At 40.7% G+C, this 7,538-nt stretch overlaps 1 pseudogene; it reads right to left on the bottom strand.

Annotated features, from left to right (window-relative positions):
- Nucleotides 1-3,890: 3,890 nt before the first annotated feature.
- Nucleotides 3,891-5,485, bottom strand: LOC118026176 (annotated as a pseudogene).
- Between the last annotated feature and the right edge of the window lie 2,053 nt (nt 5,486-7,538).

Raw genomic sequence — 7,538 nt, 5'->3', positions numbered from 1 at the left:
GTCTAAATATTATTGATCCTTTGCATTTGAGGATTTCTGTTCAGTGAAGTATACCATGGGCAAAATGAAGAGGATGTAGATACAGAGAAAGCATTTTCAATGTCTAAAATGTGTATTTGGGAAATTACCTCCTTTAGGCCTCAAAATTACTTCAATATCCTTCATTAGGTTGCTATTAACTATGCTCCAGGCTTTATTCAAATCTCACTAGTTTTTCTACTAATGTCCTTTTTCTGTTCCAGATTCCCATACAGGATACTGCACTGCACTTAGTCATAGTGTCTCCTTAGCCTACTCAGGTCTATGACAGTTTGTTAAACTTTCCTTGTTTTTCATGACCTTGACAATTTTAAGGAGTCCTTAAGGGTCAGATATTTTGCAGAATGTCTCAATATGGGTTCGATGTTTTCCTCATGGTTACACTGGGGATATAGGTTTTTAGAATGATACTACAGAGGTGATATGTCCTTATCACTTACCATCAGGGATACATGGTATCACTGTGACTTACCACTAATTTCTCCACTGTAGAGTTACTTTTTTCTCCTTTCCATATTCCACTCTTTGGAGGCAAGTCACTTAATCTAGCCCACCCTCAGGAAAGGACATGTAGTCTCATTGAGGGGAGAGTGTCTATGAGATACACAAATCATTGAGAGTACAAAAATTATTTGGACTTCATTTATAAGGAAGATTTGTTTACCTTACCTTTAAATTTAATTTTAAATTAATCAAAATTAAATAAATTAAAAATCAGGTACCTCAGTCATACTAGCTACATTTCAATGGCTCAGCAGTCACGTGTAGCATACTGGCCACAGCCGATATAGAACATTTCCATCACTGCAGAAACTTCTGTTGACAGCACTGGGTTTTTTTTTTAAGATTTTATTTATTTATTTGACAGAGAGAGAGCAGCAGAGGGAGAGGGAGAAGCAGACTCCCCACTGAGCAGGACTTGATCCCAGGACCCCAGGATCATGACCTGAGCTGAAGACAGACACTTAACCAACACAGGCACCCTCGACAGCACTGATTTAGATCATTATTTTTCCGAACTTTCTTCTCCTTCTCTTCCCTCCTTTTCTTCACTGAGGGACAATTGACATAAATATTATATTAGTTTCAGGTGTACAACATAACGATCCAATATTTGAATATCTGTATATATTGCGAAACGATCACAATAAGTCTAGTGAACATCCATCCATCACCAAACATAGCTACAAATTCTTTTTCTTGTGATGAGAACGTTTAAGATTTACTCTCTTAGTAAATCTCTTCTCATTAGTATACATATATTCTAGAGAAATGACTACATGTGTCTACCAAAAGACATGCACCAACTCATGGCAGCTTTATTCTAAATAGCAAAAGAATCAGCCTCAAAGTCCATCAGGAATAAAATGGACATATACAACCCTACCATATTCATCCAATGGGATTAAGCACTATGGTATTATTAACTATAGTCACCAGGTTATACATTACCTCCCCATGACTTATTTTATAACTGAAAGTTCGAACCTCTGGATCCCCTTCACCCATTTTGCCCACCCCAACCCTTCTTCTTTTCAAATATATGCAGTTTAAATATGAATTCCTTCTAATTGCTTTAGCTCCATCTTATAATGAGCAGAGAGAACAGTATTTAAGAGGTTTGTGAAAGTGCAAAAATGGCACTTTGCTCTTTAGGCCCCTGGCTTCCCTACAGCCCTGTTTTTAATTATATTGCTTCATTTCTGAACTTTGGGTTTTTTTTTTTTCTCAATTGTCTTTCTGTTATTGATTTCTAGCTCAATTCCCCCAAAGTCAGTGGGTAGCTACAAACAGCCCTACAGCTAACACCATGATTAATGATGAACTATTATATATGAGTCTAAGAACAAGACAAGGATGGCCATTGTAACCACTGCAATTTAACAAAGCACCTGAATAGCCAAGACAACTTTGAACAACAATGCTGGAGAATTTAAACTCCCAGATATTTGTATTAGTCAGCGTTCTCCACAAAGAAAGAGCCAATAGGATAAAAAGAGAGAGAGATGGGGTTTATGCAATTATGGAGACCAAGAAGTCCCACTTTATGCTGTCTGCAAGCTAGAGAACCAGGAATGCTAGTGGCATAATTCAGTCTCAGTCTGAAGGCTCAAGAACCAGGAGCTCTGATGTCCAAAGGCAGGAGAGATGGATGTCCCATCTCAAGAAAGGAGAGGGGAAAATTTCTTTTCTTTCACTTTTGTTCTCTTAGGGCTCTCAATGGATTGGATTGGATAATGCTCACCCATGTTGCTGAGGGTTTATCTTGCTTACTCAGTCTGCTGATTCAAATGCTAATCTCCAAATGCAAAAGGCTAAACAGTAAAGCTTCTAGAAGAAAACTTAGGAGGAATATATTTACGTTCTTAGTAGACAATAATTTCTTAAATATCATGCACCATGAAGCACCAATCCTAATGCACATATATACACCCGTGAAACCACCATCCAGGTCAAGATGTGGGACATTTCCAGTGCCCCAGCAGTTCCCTCATGCCCTTCCCAACTGACAGTCTAGTTAAAAAAAAAAAAAAAAAAAAAGATGGGGCACTGGGGTGGCGCAGTTGTTTGGGCATCTGACTCTTGGTGTCAGCTCAGGTCATGATCTCAGGGTCCTGGGATCAAGCCTCGAGTTGGGCTCCGCACTCACTGCAGAGTCTGCTTGAGATTCTCCCTCTCTCTCTCTCTCTGCCCCTCCCACTCCTGCTCTTTCTCTTTTTCTCTCTCTAAAATAAATAAATAAATAAATAAATAAATAAATAAATAAATAAATAAATAAATAAATAAATAAGAGGGGGCAAGACTTGAATAGGTACTTAATAAAACAGGATGGTATTCAAGTGGCCAATGATCATATGAAAAAAAATATTCTCCAGGTCATTACTCATCAGGGAAATGTAGATGAAAACAACAATGTCGTACCTCTACAACTTCAAGAGAATGGCACTAATGGAAAGGACTGACAGTACCAAGTATTGTATCTGCAGCACTGGAATTCTCAATACTGTTGGTGGAAATGTAAATTATGTCAATCACTCTGACAAAAAGTGTTTGACAAAATCTGCACTAAAAGCTAAGTCAGTGTAGTTCTGGAATTTCTCATTAGTATACATATATTCTAGAGAAATGACTACATATGTCTGCCAAAAGACATGCACCAACTCATGGCAGCTTTATTCCAAATAGCAAAAGAATCAGCCTCAAAGTCCATCAGGAGTAAAATGGACATATACAACTCTACCATATTCATTCAATGGGATTCTACCCAGCAATGAAAAAGAACATCCTATGCTTGCATACAGCAAGAATGCATGCATCCCACTTATTTAAAGAAAAACAAAGACAAAAATCTGTTGTGTGATTCCCATTTACTTAAAGCTTAAAAACAGGGAGGGGCACCTGGGTGGCTCAGTTGGTTAAGCGACTGCCTTCAGCTCAGGTCATGATCCCAGGGTCCTGGGATTGAGTCCCACATCGGGCTCCCTGCTCTGCGGGGAGCCTGCTTCTCCCTCTCCCACTCCCCCTGCTTGTGTTCCCTCTCTCGCTGTGTCTCTCTCTGTCAAATAAATAAATAAAATCTTAAAAAAAAAAGCTTAAAAACAGGGAAAAAAATGAATCTTTGGTAGTAGAGGTCAAAATAGTGGTTACTTTGCAGAGAGAGGTTGACTGGGAAGGAGCATAAGGAAGCCTTCTATGCTACTTCTTGACAGTAGGGACCAAAAGAATTGTCACTGTAAAACCTGACTATCACTGACTATTATCATCCACAGACATGATGTACAGATGGCCTAGCCTCAATTCTGACTTTCAGTATCCCTGGAGGTGGGCAGAACATAATTTGAGCTATAATGCTAGCTGTGGTAACATCTGGAATAGCTAGAGTTCATGGCAGTCCTCTTTTTAGGTTTTACAGGTGACAGCTAGAAGTGAGCGTTGCTCACAAGAATGGATGCAGCATCTCTTGAACTTGGTTGAACTGAAGTTTGTTTCAGGAGGCAACCCTTCCAATTGTTTTGGCATTTTAAAAGCCCGATGATCCTTGGTTTGATGCTCTGTTTTCTCCTTTGAAGTCAAAAACCGCAGTCGGCATTTGGAACACTGAGAGACTCTTGTTTTGGTGGCTCCACAAATGATTCATGTAGAGTATGACAGCTCTGAAAATGTTGAGACAGAATGGACAGAGCAAATTCTTAGTGTTTTCATGGCATGTTCTGGAACGTGTTTCCACATTAGCAAAGGCTGACGATCTGTAATTGCAAACCTGGCACACATAGGGCATCAGGCTTATGATTGTCCTTCATGTGCTACAAGAGAACCTGATCTGTTTTGAATGACAATCCGCAAACTTTACAGACAGCGGAGGGCTTCTGGGTGGTGTGTACATTTTCAGTGTGACATTGCAACTGGAAGGGAGTGGGAAATCGGGGGTGGCGGTGCTGGCAGGTGGTGTGGCTTTCCCAGCTGTCGCCCTTCTGCTTCTCAAGTTCGAAATGGCTCCTCACATGGCTCATAAACTTGACATTCTTTAGAACTTCCAAACAGCTGAGGCATTTAAAGGTTGTGTGAGTCTTCTGTTTTGGCTGCCTGTCTCCTTTATGCTGCCCATAGTAAAAGTCATGAAGTAACATGATCAGATTTTCTTTCTTAGGATCAACAGTCTAATTTTGACTTGCTAGACTAAGAAGTCTGTTTTTTCCAGGCTTTTCAAACTATTTTTTTTGTGTGTCTAGATCCATAAGATTGAAATATGTCCTATCATTTACATAAGCCCAAGAAAATAATGCTCCATTCTGAACATGGCTTAATGAAGATGGGACACGTTTTGAGGTTGTGCTCATGCTCACTGTAGGAGAGAAATGGCCACAGCTGAGGAATGTCCTCCTGGGATTCCATCACTGAGTTTAGGTCTTCTGGGATTTCCACTGTTTATATTGGAAGCGGGAAGTTGCTTTGAATTGCAAGGACTTCTCCTTGCCTCCTACAAAAAGTATAACTCCAATTAGACAGTGAGATAGGGAGAGAGCAAATCTGAGGGACTGTGAGGCATGACTTGTGGTGAGCTTATTTTAGAATCAGGTTTAGATGAAGGCTCAAAAATAATAGGATGATCTATTACTCTCCATGCAGATTGGGGTGGCCACTATTAGGGCCCATGGGTCATGTGGTTTGTGGGCTGCAGTGCACAAGCAGGATCTTGACTTCAGTAGCCTTTCTTTCTTTTGGAATATCATTCCAGGGTCACTCTGTTCAAAATGTTTGAAATGACTGGTTTGGAATTTGAAATTGCTCTGATAAAGAGAATTTCTGCATCTTCATTTACATGTTCCACGCCTACTAAAATCAGCTCAACATCTTCATTTTCTCTGTTCCTGTGTTTGGATTCTATGTTCTTCTCTGGTGGTTCTGGCACTTGTTTGTCCTCACATGACAAGGAAAGACCTGCCATTTTACAACTGCTTTTTGCCTGAAGAGGTCCCTTCAACTTCCAGTGCTTTCTTTTTGTAAATTACTGTCTGAATAAAACCAATAGTATTTACTCCAAAAACCAAAATCATTGCCTATTTAATCCTCTCCTGAAATGCTGAGATAACTATTAGCATCCTTATTTTACACCTGAGAAAACAGGCTCCGAGTATTTAGGTGACAAGATAGTCCTAGAGTTACCTCTCCAGCCCCCCAGGTCTCCAGCAATTGCAAGCTCAACATGCCCTCTTGCAGGGCCATGACTAGGGTGAGGCAAGTGAGGGTTTGGGGCACAATATTTAAGGGCAAGAGTTAAAGAGGCACAGGTTCAGCATCTCAGAGCACCTGCCTCCTGCATTTTAGCACCCTAGGCATCACGCTAGCCTCCCCCTACTCCCAGGTGTACCCTCTGGGATATTTAAGATCTCTAGCCAATCTTACCAAAACTTAGACCCTAAAAAAAGTCTTGCTCCTCCTGCCGTGTTCCTTTTCTGAGTAAACACTCCTAGTAACTCAGTTCACAAACTTTGGAGACATCCTTTGTCAATCTTTCCCCCATACCCCACAGCCAATCAATTAGCAAACGCTGCCTGCTCTGTTTTCCAAAGATATCCAGGACCTGACCACTCTCTTCTACCCCTACTGCCCCCTGCCTGATCCAAGACACCACATTCTCTCCCTGGATCATGACTACAGGCATCTTATTCTCTCCCTGGATCATGTTTGAAGATACCATGTTCTGTCCCTGGATCATTGCAGAAGTTTCCAACCTCATACCTTTTTTGTCATATCTCCCCATAGCATCCCCAGTGCTCCTGTTAAAATATGTAAAAGAGCTGGCAGGCAGTCTTTTGCTTATAGAACTCCAATGGCTTCCCAACTCACTCAGAAGAAAGGTCAATGAACACAAAATGTCAAAAAGAGCCCTAGGCCTTTGGCCCATACCCACCAGTCCTTGTCTTTTCTGCCTCTGCTTCCCTCCACTGCACCTACTCCGTGAGTCTCAAGGCACCACACCCCATACTTCCTCAAGACTTTTGTGGCTCGCCCTGCCTTGAATGCTCAGATATCCCCATCCTGGCTCCTGGCCTCCTTCAGGTCCTACAGCTTCTCAGCAAGGCTTCCCTAACCATGCTATCAAAAATCACCACCTCCCCCAACTCACATCCCTACTCACCCCCAACGCTATTTCTCAACTTAGTACTTATCACCTGCCTAACACCCAATACAGTTGACCCTGAACAACATGGGTTGGAACTGCACAGGTCCACTTATATGCAAATTTTTTCAATAAATACGGCAGAGTGCTGTAAATATATTTTCTCTTGCGATTTTCTTTCTTTTTTTTTTTTTTTAAGATTTTATTTTTAAGTAATCTACACACCCAACGTAGGGCTTAAACTCACAACCCCGAGTTCAAGAATCACATGCTCTACTGACTCAGCCAGGTGCCCCTCCTTATGATTTTCTTAATAACATTTTCTTTTTGTTAGCTTACTATATTATGAGAATACAATATACAATACATGAAAATACAAAATATCTGTGAGTTGACTGTTTATACTATCAGTAAGGCATCCAGTCAACAGTAGGCTAATAGTAGTTAGATTTGGGGGGAGTCAAAAGTTTACACAGATTTTCTACTGTGCAGGGAGTTGGTGCTCCTAACCCTTTCCATGCTGGTCAAGGGTCAACTCTATATAAATGTATCTTGCTTTTGTTTTCTATCTCCACCCAGTAGGTGGAGGGAGGAAAGGGACTTGTGGTTCCTTTACTGCTGTATCCTAAGTTCCAGACATCCTAGATGTCTAGCATACTGTCAATGCTAAATATTTGCTACACAAATAATTAGTAGCTGTTATCAGTATGATCACTTATGTGTACAATAGGCCCAAACCCACTAATTCCAGGCTCTCCAAGCATTTAGTGAAATCCAAATCCAAATAATTTAACATTATCATGCAAGGGAAACATTCCAGCCAGTTGTAGGGCTGTGTATGTGTAGTTGTAACAAAAGTTTTCTGAAACAATACCTT

Source organism: Mirounga leonina, unplaced genomic scaffold (assembly GCF_011800145.1).
Source record: "Mirounga leonina isolate KUSES-001 unplaced genomic scaffold, KU_Mleo_1.0 Mir_214, whole genome shotgun sequence".
Lineage (NCBI taxonomy): Eukaryota > Metazoa > Chordata > Mammalia > Carnivora > Phocidae > Mirounga > Mirounga leonina.
The sequence above is the reverse complement of the archived record's forward strand: the minus strand, read 5'-3'. Positions and strand labels throughout refer to the sequence as shown.